The sequence below is a fragment of the Sinohyriopsis cumingii genome, chromosome 17 (genome assembly GCF_028554795.1).
Source record: "Sinohyriopsis cumingii isolate HCF-2022 chromosome 17, ASM2855479v2, whole genome shotgun sequence".
NCBI lineage: Eukaryota > Metazoa > Mollusca > Bivalvia > Unionida > Unionidae > Sinohyriopsis > Sinohyriopsis cumingii.
The window spans coordinates 90,897,994-90,913,835 of record NC_142977.1 but is presented as its reverse complement, the minus strand read 5'-3'; the positions used below and the strand labels follow the sequence as shown (position 1 = coordinate 90,913,835).

Sequence of the window (15,842 nt, the reverse complement as noted above, 5' to 3'; positions counted from 1 at the left end):
ATGAAAGAAAACCGTATCCATGTTTTCCCAAGCAGAGCCCCATGTTGTACTGAAACCCGTCAGGCGGTTGATTGATCGGTTGGAACTGATCTAAGTACGCCGTCTGTTCACTGATTTGATATGCCGTGACCATGGTGATTGATTGCGACGCACGTGACATTTGATTGATCTTTCTGTTCATTATGATGCCGGAGTCTGGGCTGAACATATGTTTGGTCAATAGCCATTCAGAAGAGATTCATGTATGCTGGTTTGATGTATTATTGTGACACATTTTATCAAGCTTTCCACTTGTATATCCATCCATCTGGCTTGCATTCTTCCTTCTATGTGTGTATTCATGTATACATACATGCTTGTTTGCTTACTTTCAGTCCATCTAGCCCAAAATACATAGACTTAAATGTTATAGTTTATTTTATATATAGACGCGTATACAACTGAATACACGTTGAATTAGAAGAACATACGTGGGCATGTACAAACTTTAAATTTCAAGATCTCAGTTTGATAGGCTTATGATACAACGGGTTGTCTATGCAAAATATATTAGTCACTATGTGCTTTGTGTGGGTGAAATGGCATCATGGCCAGCACTACTACTCGTCGTGACCAATTACACTGTTGTTGTTAAATCTACCGAGTAACACCTTTGTGGTAATTCTAGTAAAGTGCTTGTGAATTATTAAAGAAAGGCAAACAATTTAACAAATACTTAATTCTTTAATAATTACATGTTCATCGTATATTACCTCAATTCTGAAGGAAAATGCCACAGCCCCAACTCTGTGTATTTAGTGGTAAACTGCCACCTGAAGAAAACGGAATTTTTTAAAAGGGAGGACCATTGAAAGTGTGTGGGGGGTGGGGTGGGGGGGGACGAAACCGCGACCTCCCGCATCCGAGGCGGACGCTCTAACCACTAGGCCACCGGAGCGCTATGCTTTCATAGGAAAATGTCACTACCGCAACGTTGTATATTAGTAGTGTGCGTGGGAGTAATTAGGATTTTTAACGTAGCTTGTAACAATTTTTCAGTCATATCGCTACGATGTCTGCAGTGTGGCAGTTTATAGTGATGTCTAGCACTGGGGCACTATGCCGCAGACACGTATCATGATGTCCCACCCAGTCACATTATCCTGACACCAGGCCGACCAGTCCTAGCACTAACCTCTTAAAGCCGAGCGCTTAGCGAGGCAGCTGTACCATTTTTGCAAGTCTTTGGTATGACTCGGCCGGGGTTCGAACCCACGACCTCCCGCTTCCGAGGCGGACGCTCTAACCACTAGGCCACCTGAGCTGTCTGCTTTCATAGGAAAATGTCACTGCCGCAACGTTGTATATTAGTAGTAAAATGGCACCTGAAGGAAACCGTATTTTTGAGGAGGGGTCTACAATTGAAGGGATGGGGTGACGGGGTATGCTTCTATTGTGTTAAAAACAAAATTGTCTTGCTCTTGATTCATAGAAAAAAGGAAATATATATAATTACATTAGTTGAAACATTAACTGTCTTGTGGTACAATTTTGGAGATGAAAAAAAAACTCCCCCAATCCCTGATTCAAAAGATTAGCCTAGGTCACCAGCCACTCCCGAATGAAATGGTTGGTTAATCCCTGCATCGCACTCGATTCAGGTTGCATTTTTGCGATCTTTTTCTCTAAAATGTTCTCAGTACAAGATGTGCAGATTTTACGTAGTACGTATGAGGAAAGAGAGTAGTGAATGGGGTTAGATTAGCCTCAGTGGGAATTAGCATTAAAAAACACCCTGGGCTATTATAGCCTGAATGGGAAATTTAACATTACGGAAACCCCTGGGCTATTATAGCTTCAAGGGAAATTAACATGGGGAAAAATCGTGGGCAAGTTGAGCCTCAAGAGAAATTTAACATAGGCAAAAAAAAATTAAAAAAAATCTTGGGTCTGTTGAGCCTCAAGGGAAAATGGAACAGGGTCGGGACCCTATTTTAATACGGTCCCGACCTGATGGGTCTATGGAAATGGAACAGGTGAAAAATGAAACAGGGAGGGGTCTCTATTTTTTAAAAAAAAATAAATAAAAATAAAAAAGGGGTAGGCAATGAAAGTCAACGTCTTTTCGAGAGACTGGAGTGGCCCTGAAAAGGGCCTTTGGGTTTATGTTAATATGCTCTTAACATAAAGGGCATCTGTGACATCTTCTTCTTCTTAAGCTTCGCCTAACTGTAGGGCCATAGATTAGTACTCTCTTGAGGCATCCTTGCCTCTCCACATAGACTCTTCGTATCCATAGGCTGGTGTCGGTCCTATGGACAACAAGCGTAGAAGATTGAACGTCGGTCCACATGTTGAGAGTAGTGAAAGGGGTCACATTAGCGACAATGGGAATTAGCATTACAGACCCCCCTGGGTCACTTTAGCGACAATGGAGATTTAACATGGAGAAAAATCGTGGATCACTTTAGCGACAAGGGAAATTAACATGGGAATAAATCGTGGGTCTGTCTAGCGACAAGGGAAATTAACATGGGGAAAAATTGTTGGGTCACTCTAGCGACAAGGGAAATTGAATATGGGATTTTTTTTATAAAAAAAATAAAATTTAAATTTAAATTAAAAAAATGGGGTAGGCAATTGAAAAGTCATTCTCTTTTCGAGAAATATGGCTGGCCCTGAAAAGGGCCTTTGGGTTTCTTCTTCTTCTATTTCCTCCACTTCTTCCACCAAGTTCTCACTTTTTCCATTATTCCTTTCTTCTTCCTCTTCTTCTCCTCCTCTGGTAACCAGTCAGGATGGCCCAACTCTCTAAACTTCGTCTGTATCTTTATCCAATTGTTATTTAGCCTCTCAAACTCTTCCTTTTTCTTTTTGTTTTCCACATCTTTTCTTTCTTCCCTCCATTTCTCTTTAATCTTCTCTACTTCTTCCTCCATTACTGTTCTCATCAGATCTTCCCCTTTCTTCACCTTGTCCAACCCCCATTTTACAGTTCTCCACTCTGTCCAGTACAATAGTTTTTCTAGGAAGCACCGGACTTGGCTGACATGATCCAGTGCTTCCTTCAAACTTCCCACTCTGAAGTAAGGTGGGTTAATGAAGCCTCTTGACTTACTGACTTCTTCTTCAATCATCCCTGCTATAATATCTCTTGCTGTCTTTAGGCCTTTAACTTGACTGGTTACAAAGTCTTTCATATCTCCATGCCTCCATTCCTCTTCTGTTCTTCCTAAAACATATTCTACATCCATTATCCAGAAATAGATGTCTCTCAATAGATTAAATAGAACTGATACTTGAGTCATTTTGTCTCAGTTATTCCTTAGAATGGTTCCAACATCAAACTTTGCGGGTTATTATAGTGAAAGCGCGGACGTGATGGAAAACATCCCCTAAAAACATAAAATTAATCTTACCTAGATCATGACCCAACAACGCGCGAACGTGAAGGAAAACATCCCCCACTTTTTCTCATTTCATATAATAAAACCCAAACTATACTCTCCACATACGCTAAGAAACCCATAATCTACTATTCACACAAACATACCTGAGCTCTTACAAACACAAACACACAAACACATACCCTCACATTTTTTAAAAAGAGTGATTGTTTATATTCACACTACTCTACCTACACACATTGGCAAATTGATGGTTATTTCTCTTCTTGAGTATTGGTTAGCCCTGAAAGGGCTGTTTTTTTGTTTTGAACTCCAGATGCACCTATCTAATGGTTGCATCTTCCAGGCCTGGCGCCACACACACATCTTCGACTCCAGTCTCTTTTTACTTTTTGTCTTGAGAGTGCAGAGACGGGATGATTCGCTTCAGCACCCCAATCCTCTGTCTCTGGTATCTTATAAGTCATCCTCTCTCCTATTTTCTTTTCCTCCTCTTCCCTCTCTCTTCTCTCCTCCTCTTCATTCTTTATTCTTGCTTCTTCTACGATAGCCTCCGCTGATAGTTCATTTACCATGCGCCTGGCATATTCCAGGTGCATCTGGAGTTCTAGCAGTTTCACAATCCTTGTATTCATTGTCTTGCTGTTAACAGGTCGACGATGGGTAGCCCAACTGACGATTAGTTTTTTAATTTATACTAAAAGCGCGGACGTGATGGAAAACATCCCCCTAAAAAACATAAAATTGATCTTACCTAGATCATGACCAAAAAAAAAAAACAACGCGCGGACCTAAAAGAAACACTCACTCACTTTTTTATGCTACCCATCACTATTTTAAATTTTTTTTATAAATCACTTCAATAGACTATTTACATACGCAAAGCAATTCAATCTAACCCCAAATCTACACCTCAAACACCAAAAAAACATTATTTTAATCTACTATCCATTCCAACTTACGTGAGCACTTACAAACACAAACACACAAACACACAAACACATACCCTCACATTTTTTAAAAAAAGAGTCAGTGTTTATATTCACACTACTCTACCTACACACATTGGCAAATTTATGGTTATTTCTTTTCTAGAGTATTGGGGTAGCCCTGAAAAGGGCTGTTTTTGTTTGCTATGGCAATCTTTTTTCAGTTTCTAAGAATGCGATGTCCTCTGAGGATAGACTTTCTGGCGATAGATCTGCTTCTTCGGAAAGAGAAGAAGAACTCTTTGGTGTCGATACGACAATCGACAAAGCCTCTGTCAGCTTCAGGTTGCTGCTGCTGCTGCTGTTGTTGTTGCTGCTGTTGCTACTGTCTCTGAAGTCTGTACTTCTCTGTCCATTCTTCTTTCTCCCTGTTCATTTCTTCTCTGAAGAGCTCTTCTATCAGGTCTTCAGTGACTTTTAACATTCTCACATTCTCTATTTCTTCTGGCTTCGGTATCAGACTGTGTCTGACCCTATGCAAATTCACGTAGGCTTCGTTGAGCTTAGCTAGTTTGGAGCACATCTTCGTAGGAGGATGAGTCGACAATGGATGGTTAGACTGGAAACAACCCGGTTCTTAAAGTCAAAGCGCGGACGTGAAGGAAAACATCCCCACACGGTTTTCGAGTCGCAACGTTCAATGAGTGTCATGGGAGGGATAGTAAGAAATTAAAGAGCATCAATCCAACATTCTTATAGCCAAACAAACCACAAAGGCATTTATTTTTCAAAACACAACATTTTTTATTCAAAAATCACTTAACACTAAACAACAACTCTAACATATTTTAAACAATAATCCAACATGATAACATCAAACATTTTTTCTTCAAATACAGTCTACTTTAAACAGGGCTGACAACGTTGTGAATGAAATTGTAATTTCCACTGTTGGAAATCATTAGGACATTGATGGACACTACGTTTCCTAGCTTGAGACAAAAGATAAGCATAATGGTCACAAAACCATCGATCTACTTTCACATCGTTTCTAGAAGAAGAACGAGGATCAAAATGAGTCACTAAATGTTCTAAGGAATAGCCCAGGCTGCGATGATGCAGAAAATACACACAGTACTGTCCACACACCAAGGAATCTGTGCCTTGTAATTTTACATTATTGAATCGGGTGGTCTGAGCATTTCTTCTCATAAAGTCAATGATATCGTCTTCCAAAGGGGGCAATCCGTACGAATCGAAATATTCCACACATCCTTCTTGAAGAAAGTAGACGGCTACCCAGTGGGTTCCTGGGAGATGACTGTCGTCCGTGTTGATCACGTAAGCTAGATGGTCTTGAGGTTTGCGATGAGGGAGTTCATCTTTAGCACAGACAACAGGATTCCAAGAAGCCGTATACGAACTGTGGTTCAAAAGGTAATAAAGTTCCCAGGTATCCATTGATCTGTGTGTTTTTTTTTTCTTCTTCACAGGTAATAATAAGTCGTCAATTCGATCCTGACTTTTTGCTTGAAAATGTCTGACAAGTAACCGTTTCTTCGTTTCGTCTTCTCACTCTGATTCAGGAGAGCTTCGATACGATGGATCTCTTGAGTGGTTAATGGTGGACAAGAATGTTCACGCAAGTCTTTATACCACTGGTGCAACACGTCTTTGTCCGAGATGAGACTCCAAGCCTCGTCCAGATACTCGTTCAATTTTTCTTCTTGACTCAGCATCAGGCATTTATCGTGTTGAATTTGACTGGGATGATCGTTTTGACATCCATAGCAATTTTTCTTGATCAATTCCGTCATTTTTTCGACCAAGTGTTTGGCAAAACAGGAGACTAAATGGGCTTCTTGTTCTGGCCATCTCGACTTCATCATGATCACTTCTTCTTCCACAGTCTCCTCACATTTCATGTCCAAAGTTTCTCCACTAGGTAAAGAGGGACAACAGTCTTCCATGGTTTCTAGTAATCTAGGATGACTTCTCTCAAACTTGATTTCTATGGTATTATCGAATTCTGCATACAGGATGACGTTCACCGTTTCATCAGGGTCTCGGTCTTTAAACTGAATTTCCACACGAATTTGGCCTGATTTTATAGGGTGGAAATGTCCCTCGTCGCTGCCTTGGTCTGGAGTGAAATCAAAAGCCCACAAAGCGTATCCTCCTGCATTATCCTCGTACGTAATACCGTGACTGGTATTGGTTCCTAACTGTCCGGTGGCTTCGTACAAGGACAAGTACGATCTCAAGTAATTCTTCTTGGTAAAGTCAGGTTCAAAAGGTCGGGTACACAAGGTTTTGCCATCGCGACTGACTTCGATTTTGGACACGCCAAAGTGTTGAAAGTAGAAAGGATTTTTTTTCGGCAGCTCCGTTGAAGGCTGTATTCTCGACGATACCAACGATCAAACGTTTGGGTAACTGTCCTTGGAACAGATGATTTTCGATCATGGATCGCTGTCCCTTGGGAATGGTGAAGGTTTTCACTTCCACGCGTCGTATGGGATACTTGGCGGTCGTTCTGCTCAACGTCTGACTGATGTCGTTTCCCACTTTAGGTAACACTTCCACACGGCGTACGTAGAGTCTGGCTTCTTGGATTTTGGTTTTGTAACCGTCACTATCAGCCAATAAATGGAAAGCGGTACTGCTACGATTCAGTCTCAGGCGGACATCCACCCCGTTCAGCAAATACTTTTCTTGCAACCACATGTCCAAATGCAAACGATCCATCAGTTCTAAACTTGTGTCGGCTCCCGTGATTCTCTTTCTTCGTTCTACAAATCCATCATTGTTGTCTTTCTTTTCATCAGTTTCCAATATTTCAAACTTGGTAGGTTCGTCAGCTTCCCATACCACACAGGCATTGAGATGAGTGTTCTTGGCATCTATTCCGTACGTCAAGAGATTTTCCAGGTAGGCACGATAAGGGTAAGTATCCATGCTGCTACTGACCAGTTTGTTATTCAAGTACAAGTCCACTCCACTGAACAAGGAATGCATGAAATTGTTGACGGGAGCTACTGCTTCATCGTCTATATGACCTCCAGTCTTATCTAGAATTTTGACTTTCAGGTACAAGTAACTGCTATTCAGATCGATGTATCTTCGGGTTGTCCTTTGATTTCAAACTCGATGGGAGCGGAATCGGTCAGTGAGGAGACGGGGTGAAATTCCACCCATTGGGATTCTTGCATCGTTATCATCGTGGGGGGCATGGCAAACAGGTCCAGTTCCGTCTTGGAACAAGCGCAAGATTCTCGGAGCATCATTTTTTCTCTGTGTCTCAATAATCGAAAACGTCTAAGTCTCGAACGGTTCTTCTTTTCTTGGCCTTTCTCGCTTGAAGTCTGGTGAAAGGGTGTTTTCTTCGTCGTCTCTTTCTGCCTTGTCCTTGCTGAATGCCTGACTCGGTAGCGTGCAGAGCATTTATAGGTGTTTCTCGGCGACCCAAAATGTCTTTGCCCGTTTGCAGCAAGACATTTTTGCCTGCCCTCATGAAGGCTTCTTTAGGGTTTTGTTTGTCGATGATGACATTTTGGAGAAATTCTTTGCCTTGCGTCAGTGCCGCATCTTTCAAGGCGTGCAATCCTCGTGTCACCATCGGTTTCAACACCGGGGCCACCGAACGAAAGGCCGATTTTAACATATCTCCTAAACCGTGTCCTCGCTGTCGAGCAACCCCTCGGTACACTGGATACATGACTTAAGAGTCGTGAGAAAACCGTTTTCGAAAACGGAGTTTCACCGTGACTTTCCCTTTGGTGAATGGAATATTTTGTCCCAAATCTCCTTTTATAGTAATGTTGACCGTGTCCAAATACGACTTGCTGACAGGCAAATAGTGAGGATGGACAAATTCGCGGTGGACGTGGTAAGTGTTTCCACCTTCCTCGTCAGCGTTCGTGGCAGAATCCACTTTGAAAGGAATGACACGCAGTAACGGTACGGAGGTGTGTCCCACCACGTTGTACTCCACCACATCGGAATACACGAACATCAAATTCAGTCCTTGGTTCAGTTCTACTGGGGTACGAAATAACTTGCTAAACGACTCGTTGTCGTAAACGATGGGTAATTCGTTTTTCTTGACCATGGCCATTCTCATGTTCATGTCTCCGCCCAACATGTCAAACAATTCAGGACAAAATAAAATGGACAGGATTTTACTCCGTTCAAATTTCATCGAGAAGCGACGAGCTGCTTTGTGGTACTCCATGGTGACACTTTTGTTGATATGCTCCAAAGCTTTCAGAAACACGCCATTAAACCTGGTGGCTATGGTGCTGACCAAATGTTGACCACTAAAATAATAGCCTGGGGGAATAAACAAGTGATAGGTGGTGTACTTTTGTGTACGGGTTTTCTTGTCATATTTGACATTGCTATCCATCCACTGTTGCATTTGCTCGTCATGAATTTCCACATCAAAAAAATTTTGATTGGGAAGGACATTGAGGACTTGGGTCGGGTGAATAATTTGTACTAAAGCCACTTCCCAATGGGCTTCGTGATCTAAGGGGATGGCCTGAGGTAATTTGGCCGTGTAACAGCACAACGTGTTGTGGGGAAACACCTCCATGGAACTGTCACTGGGTAAGGTTAAGTAAAATTGGTTTTGGTGACTCATAATTCCAGAGTTCTGTGGCTGTCCGAGGGGTTAGTGGATGTCAGAGGCGTGTCTCCGCCCAAAATGGGGTTCTGGTTGTGGTTGTTGTTGGAGTGGTGACTGGCACTGGCACTGGACACAAGGTTCCCGTGGTTCCCGTTCGAGGAGAATTTCAGGGAGGGATTTGGAAGCAGGTAACCGATGCAACTGCTTAATAAAATGGTCCACAATTCTTTGTCTCCTTGTTGCAAACTCAAATTGGCGATGGCTGCTCCGATGACACAATACACCACGAAGATTTGGCAGAAAAAGACGATTTGCGTTTTAGGCACACGTTCTCCACACCACACCCACAAGGGTTGTTTTTGTAAATCTTGCACAGAAGAACTAGGTGAAGGAGGAGTGGTCGACGTAGCTGCGTCTGTGTGAAAAGGCATGATGGTCACTTCTTTTTATAGTCGATGACTTGCGAAGCGTCGATCCAAGAATCAAAACTGGGTGGATATCCTTTCCAACGTACTTTGACTTCTTTGACACGTCGTTTGCCCACTTTACGGGTTCTGCGTTCGAGAATGCTTTCGATGTCGTACACGTCGTCTTCTTTTTTGGTGACACGTTGTAACTCGGGCAAATAAAACGTTCCTTTGAGCACTTCTCCGTTCATGTCTTCCAATTTATAGACGGCAGGATGACGGCCATGCACTCGTCCAGTGACACGAAACAATTCGGTGGTCCAGTTAGGTAAGTAACCTTTGTCGAAAGTGCGTTTGGTTTTGCCAATGCGCACCCAATCTCCTACGGCCAACTCTCCACTTTTCTTGGGGACAGCCCTCGTCGGGGACGTACCAAACAGGCGCTCGAACACCAACACTTCGTTCTCGGGAGTCACGTCTTGCGGGGCACGTCCGATGCTTCGATGGTAAGATTGGTTGTACGCTTGCACCAGGTGCGGTAAGATGTCGATGTACTTCAGAGTGTGGTGATGCGTAAAATATTTCCACATGCGTTCTTTCAAAGTGCGTTGAAAACGTTCCACGATGCTGGCTTTGGTTTCGGGATTCTCGGTGGTAAAAAAATGAATGTCACGTTTCTTTAATTCTTTTTGGAAAGCTTGGTTCAGAAATTCGGTGCCTTTGTCCGTTTGCCATCGAAGAGGGTGACGACCGCTTTGTTTCAACACCCGTTGCAGGGCTCGCACTAACTCGCTGATCGATTTGGAAGTCAAGGGCACGACCCAGGCAAATTTGGAAAAGACGTCGATGACACAAAACAAATATTTGTAGCCACGATTGTAGCTGGCCAAATGAGAGACATCGGCTAAATTGGCTTGCCATTGATGATCGATGCCTTCCACTAGGGTGCGACTTCTGGCAAACTTGCGACGAATGGGTTTGTGTAAAGTGTAGGTAGCTTGTTCTTGTAACCATCGTTGCACTTGAGGTAAACGGAGACTTTTCAGTCGACTTTTGGCAGCACGATACAATTGTTGAACTCCTGCGTAACCTGCAGGATGAGAGGGATCGTAGTAAATGCTGGCTAAGACTTTTTCCATTTTTTTTGTGTTGGTGTGTTAATAAGACACCCACTCTTGGAGGATGCTACTCTTTTTCTCTTGGGGTACTTTCTTGGATTGCAATGCTTTGCGTGTGCGACCGGCAATAGGTGTTAAAGAGGAGGATGTCTGAGCGGGGGATATCGGTTCTTGTTTCACTTCTGTCTTCACTTCTGTCTTCACTTTCTTTTTTTCTTGTGATGAAGAAGGGCTGGCCATCATCTTTTTAATCCATCCAATTCTGGAGGTTGGTGGTGTTGTTAACTTGCGTACTTTTTCTGGTGGAGTTTGAAACCCTTCTTCTTCTTCTCCTTTTTCTGTCTTGGTCACTGGTAGTGGTGGTACTGGTACTGGTACTGGTGATGGTGCTGGACTTTTCATCAAGGTCTTAAAATCTTTCAAAGTGGGTAGAGCTGTTTCGTCTAAAGCTTTCTGGTGAAAGAGTTGCAGTCGTTGCAAGAGTTGACCGTACTTTTGCGATTTTTCTGTTTCGGACAAATCTTGGCGATCCATCAAGGACTGCAATTCGTGTTGTAACTGGGACATCTCGCTCAAATTGGGATTGGGAGGTAAATGCGGGGTGCGTTGTTCTTGCCACCGATGGTATTCCATCCATCGTTTGTAAGGCACTAAAGCTAGTTTCCGTCCTTCCATGGGGTTGTCAGGGGTCAATTCTGAGATCTTGGGACTTCCGAGGGCCTTTTTATCTTGCTCCCACCAGTCCTCCCAACATGGTTCCCAAGACTCCTTTCAGTATGGGGCCTAACAAGAGAGGTAAAATACCTCCACGTTGCACTAACATCTTCTTTTTTTGACGAATGGGAATTTTCTTTTGAACCATTTGGCGAAGAACGTGACGATGTTTGCCTAAGCATTGTTTCTGGTGTTTGGACAAAGGATCGTGCCTTTCAAGACGTTCAAGCAACATTCGCACACGGTATCGTTGACCTCTTTGGAGGCCGATTGAATGAGTTTTTTTCGTAGGGGTGGAGAAGCTTTGGACAGGACAGATAACATGTCCCCATGTTTGACTAAACGTGGTGGTAGTCCTTTCCTTTTCTTTCCTTGGGGTTTACTGGAAGGTGACATCTTTGAGTCTTCAGGAGCACCAAAAAAAAACACTGATACCCTACTTGGTCACACACCTTTTTTATACTGGAACGCGTCGCCACTGATTGTCTTTACGTCGTATTAGTTTGAGGACAGGCATGACACGTCGTGCAGGGGTACGCAACGGACTAAATCGAGCCAGTTCTTGCTTGGACAAATCCAGTAAACTTTGTAACATGCCCGATCTTTCATGGACTTTGATTTTGGGAGAAGGTACTTTGTGAGCAGCAGCCACTGCCACTAAATTGAAGGGTCCTGCTACTTTGGAAGTTCTTTTTGGGGTCATCAACGGAGAAGTTCTTGGTGTGATCAACGTCTCCAAGTACTCTTCAGTTCCTGGTGTCATCAACGGAGAAGTGGACAAACGTGAGGCTGCCGGAGACGTAGTCACTGCCGTGGCAGGTCGTGGTTTGCGAGTGTAAGGTTGCGTCCTGGCCGAAGTGCCTCTCTTGCGACTAGTTTTCTTCTGTGGACTTTTCTTTTTCTTGGGACTTTTTCTCTGTTTCTTTTTCTGGGGGCTTCTTTTCTTTTTCCGGGGTGGTGTCTGATCAGAGGAGGGTCCTGCCACTGGAGAAGTTATTCTTCTTGGGGACCTGGTCTTTTTCTTCTTGGGGCTTCGTTGGACTTTTTTCTTGGGGAGAAGTTTGGGGGCATTGGAATCCCATCTTACGAGAGAGCGAATGATGACCCCTCCTAGAGTACCGCTCCCTCCAGGTTTCAAAATGATTTGTTTTTTGGTTTGAGTGTCGATGCGGGGATCGGCCAGTTGGGTCAAAGCGACTTTGTTTCGATCGAAAAAGCGTTTGGTTTGATGAGGAATCTGAATGATTCCTTGGAGTAATTGACGTGCCGTCACCGTGAACCATCGTAAGACTTCTTTGAGACTAGCTTCTAAGACACGAGCTCGTGTTTGTGGATTCTTTTCTCGACTAATGCCATACAAGGCACGAATCAATTTGACGGGAAGATGCGACTGAAGGGACGTCATGTTCACACTGTGTGAGACAGACGAAAAAGGGTCTGAGGTTTTTATAGATTTTTTTAGGTGGAGTGAAATGAAGTCGAGGACGGAGACGTGTACAGGACAGGCCCTCCGTCTTGGCACCAGTGGTGAAACAAGTGGGTACGAAATCGCAAATCCTCGGGGGTCGTAGGTTTCAAATCGACGAGTAAATAGGCGTGTGGCGTTTGAGTGGCATCGTCGTACGCCTGAGTCAGCCAAGGCGTTCCTAACTGTTTGGCTAAGACTTGCACTTGCGATTTATCTCGAGGGCTTTTAAACAAGACCACGTAATGCGCATTGAGACTGATGGTGCGATGGGCTTTACTTTGTTGAAACAAATTTTGGGTGATGTAAACGACACTGGCATTACGGTGATGCCCTTTGCGCGTGAACCACAGTTTAATTTCTTCTTCGTCTTCTCCTAACATGTCGTCGAAAATGACCAGATGGGTTTGACGGGAGTCAGAGACGATGCCGTCGTCTTCTTTAGGAATGCCTTCCACAAACACGATGGAATCGCCTTGACTTTCTCGCAAGAGGCTGTACGCCGATTGCCACTCTTTGTAACACCACACGATCCGCTGAGGTGGCCGATCGATCAAGTGATGTTTATGTTCGATCAAACGTTTGACGAATTCGGTTTTGCCTGAACCGCTAGGTCCAGCAATGAGCATGTTAAAGGGATGGCGAAGATACAATGCCTCCCAACTGGCACGATCTAAGTGTTCGTCGATGACTTTGACAGTAGAGGAAGAGGGAGCAGAGACAGTAGAGGTAGCCATAGTGTGAGGAATGTCACTTGTGACACGAAAACAAACAAGACAAGAGTTTATATACTTTTTTCAGAACACGTTTATTGAATGTTTCAAATATGAACACGAAAGACAAAAATACATAAAACCCAAATAGTGATGTACAGGAATAAAAAACACATCAGAACGATCAAAGTGGAATATAAACAAGTGTCTGTACAACATGTTTTGGGTAACCAAGATGTCCTAGGGACAGTGTGTAATGTTCTTACAGTCTCTACATGAGGTATTGTCACACAAGTGTCCTCCCGGAATGGCCTTTCAGGAATGTCCATGACAGTCCTGTCCTGAAGCGAGTGGTTGTTCTCGGTGACGGGTTCTTCTGGCACCGTCACTAACACAGGTTGAAAAGTAACTTTTATCCTTGAACAACTCTTGTGCATACTGGGCCACTTCTTGGGTCCAAGCCTCAAAACCCCCCTTTTTCCAATCACGAACATCTGTCCAATGGGGGTGTAAGCCACAAGCTACACACACATCGTCATACACGTCTTGGGTAGCTAAAAGTTGACGAATCTTTTTTTCCTGTTGAGGTCGAGAAGTATCCAGATGAAAACGCAAGGCTTTGAGCAAAAGGAGTTTTTCGTGACCATTTAAGGCCATTGAGGTGGTAAGTACTGATCGTAAAGAGTCCACAAGGAATCGGCTGTTAAACGAAATCCCAGAAAACAAGTCACTAAGACACACACCACTTGTCGTCCCAAATTGAATGGATACAGTTCTTGTAATAATCGATGGTAATGATCCACGGTTTGAATATGGTCATTGAGTTCCTTCCACGGAATCTGTTCAATAATATGTGACATAATCGGTGGCATGGCAACCTGATTTTATAGTCTCTTTGTTTCAGAAGCAATACAGCTGTCGGTAAATCCTTTCTCTCAACTCCTCAGGCAAGCCCAAAATGTTCTCTTGAATCCTTTGGTGGTGGCCAATAGCCTCGTTTAACTTTGTGCCTAATGTAATATCCACTCATAATCAGTCTTCTTGTACTTTGGAACAGAGCATAATTTAAAAACGGTTGAATAACTTTGCGTTTGCGTTTCACTTGTATTTTGATCAGTTCTCGGTAAATGCGTTCTCTCAACTCCACAGGCAAAGCACGAATGTTCTCTAGCAAAGTATCCATGAATAGGTCATACTAAATCCTCTTTGGTCTGACACAAGAAATGTACTGTTTGCACAAACATGGTTTTACTTCAGTGTCGAATTTAAATCGTTTAGTCACTAATCTACACATTACAATTCGTTCAGAAGTTTCCTCTTTCACTAAGTTGACATTGTGTTCAAGATGTTGGTAATTCGTTAACTCTTCCTCTGGAATTCGATGCAGTAAGTTTACAATGATGTAGATAGAATCGTCCATAACAAACCAATCCTTTTTAAAACTAGGGGATCGTTGATCAATGTCTGTCCAATGGAACACTTTCAATTGAATCAGTCCTTGTATAGCCTTCAGGTACCAGTGGTTCAAACACCGGTGACGTAACGGATGCAATTGTTCTTTACGTTTCACTTGTATTTTGACCAGCTCTCGGTAAATGCGTTCTCTCAACTCCACAGGCAAAGCACGAATGTTCTCTTGTAAAGTATCCATGAACAGATTATGGTAAGTTACTTCAATGTCTCGGTCCCACTAAGGGTAAGTAATGACAATTCGGTGACCATCGAGCATGTTCTACGTAGGCCGAAAATTGCGGTTCCCAGTGGTGAAGTGACACACCGCAACTGAAGCACTTGACTTTATCTCCTTCGCCCAAGTAGAAAAATCCGGCTCTAGCTAATTCTTCGGGGGTCGGTCCTCCCAGATACTTAGGCCATTTTCCTTTGAACGATTGAAGACGATTTTCAAAGTCGCAGTATTCCGACAAACGCACAGGGAACGAATATTCGTCTTTCACAGGTTCGTTTCGATGAGGGTTGAGTGACATGGGTAGGAGTTTGCTCAGGGCTGGATGACATCCGTTGGGGGGTAGACGTGAAGGTGAACATTCCCCTTTAAAACGAAACCCAGTAAAATGTCCAAGAGGACGAGCGGCATCACTTTCGCATCCCTCAGGTTTGACATGCACAGCATCACTTTCCATGAGAGGGGTAGTGACACTAAAGTTCCCATGATGCTTTACGGAATCGCTAAGGTCAGAACGTACGGCATCGTTCCCATCGCAAGGCTCACAATCGCATTCCACTTCAGAAGCCTCACACTTGAATTGTGCCTTTCTAAACAACTTGTTCTGTGCTTCTCTGAAAGTATTCATCTTGTTCGCTCGGTCTTGGTAGTCACAATGAACTATCGATCTTGCCTAGGGTTCCTTTTTATATACAGACCAATACCGACGTGACCGTACGGCAACGTAAAGTTGTTGGGAAGTCTCACTCGCTTCTGGTACACGATTTGATAGACTTTTTCCAAGGGTCGACTGACG

At 43.4% G+C, this 15,842-nt stretch overlaps 1 long non-coding RNA gene across 1 annotated transcript in view; it reads left to right on the top strand.

Annotated features, from left to right (window-relative positions):
- The first annotated feature begins 60 nt into the window (after positions 1-60).
- LOC149779406 (uncharacterized) overlaps positions 61-15,842 on the top strand; it is a 49,655-nt gene continuing 33,873 nt past the window's right edge. Inside the window, exon 1 of the long non-coding RNA XR_016415404.1 lies at positions 61-242. This is a non-coding gene — a long non-coding RNA (uncharacterized LOC149779406). The remainder of the gene's footprint in view (positions 243-15,842) is intronic.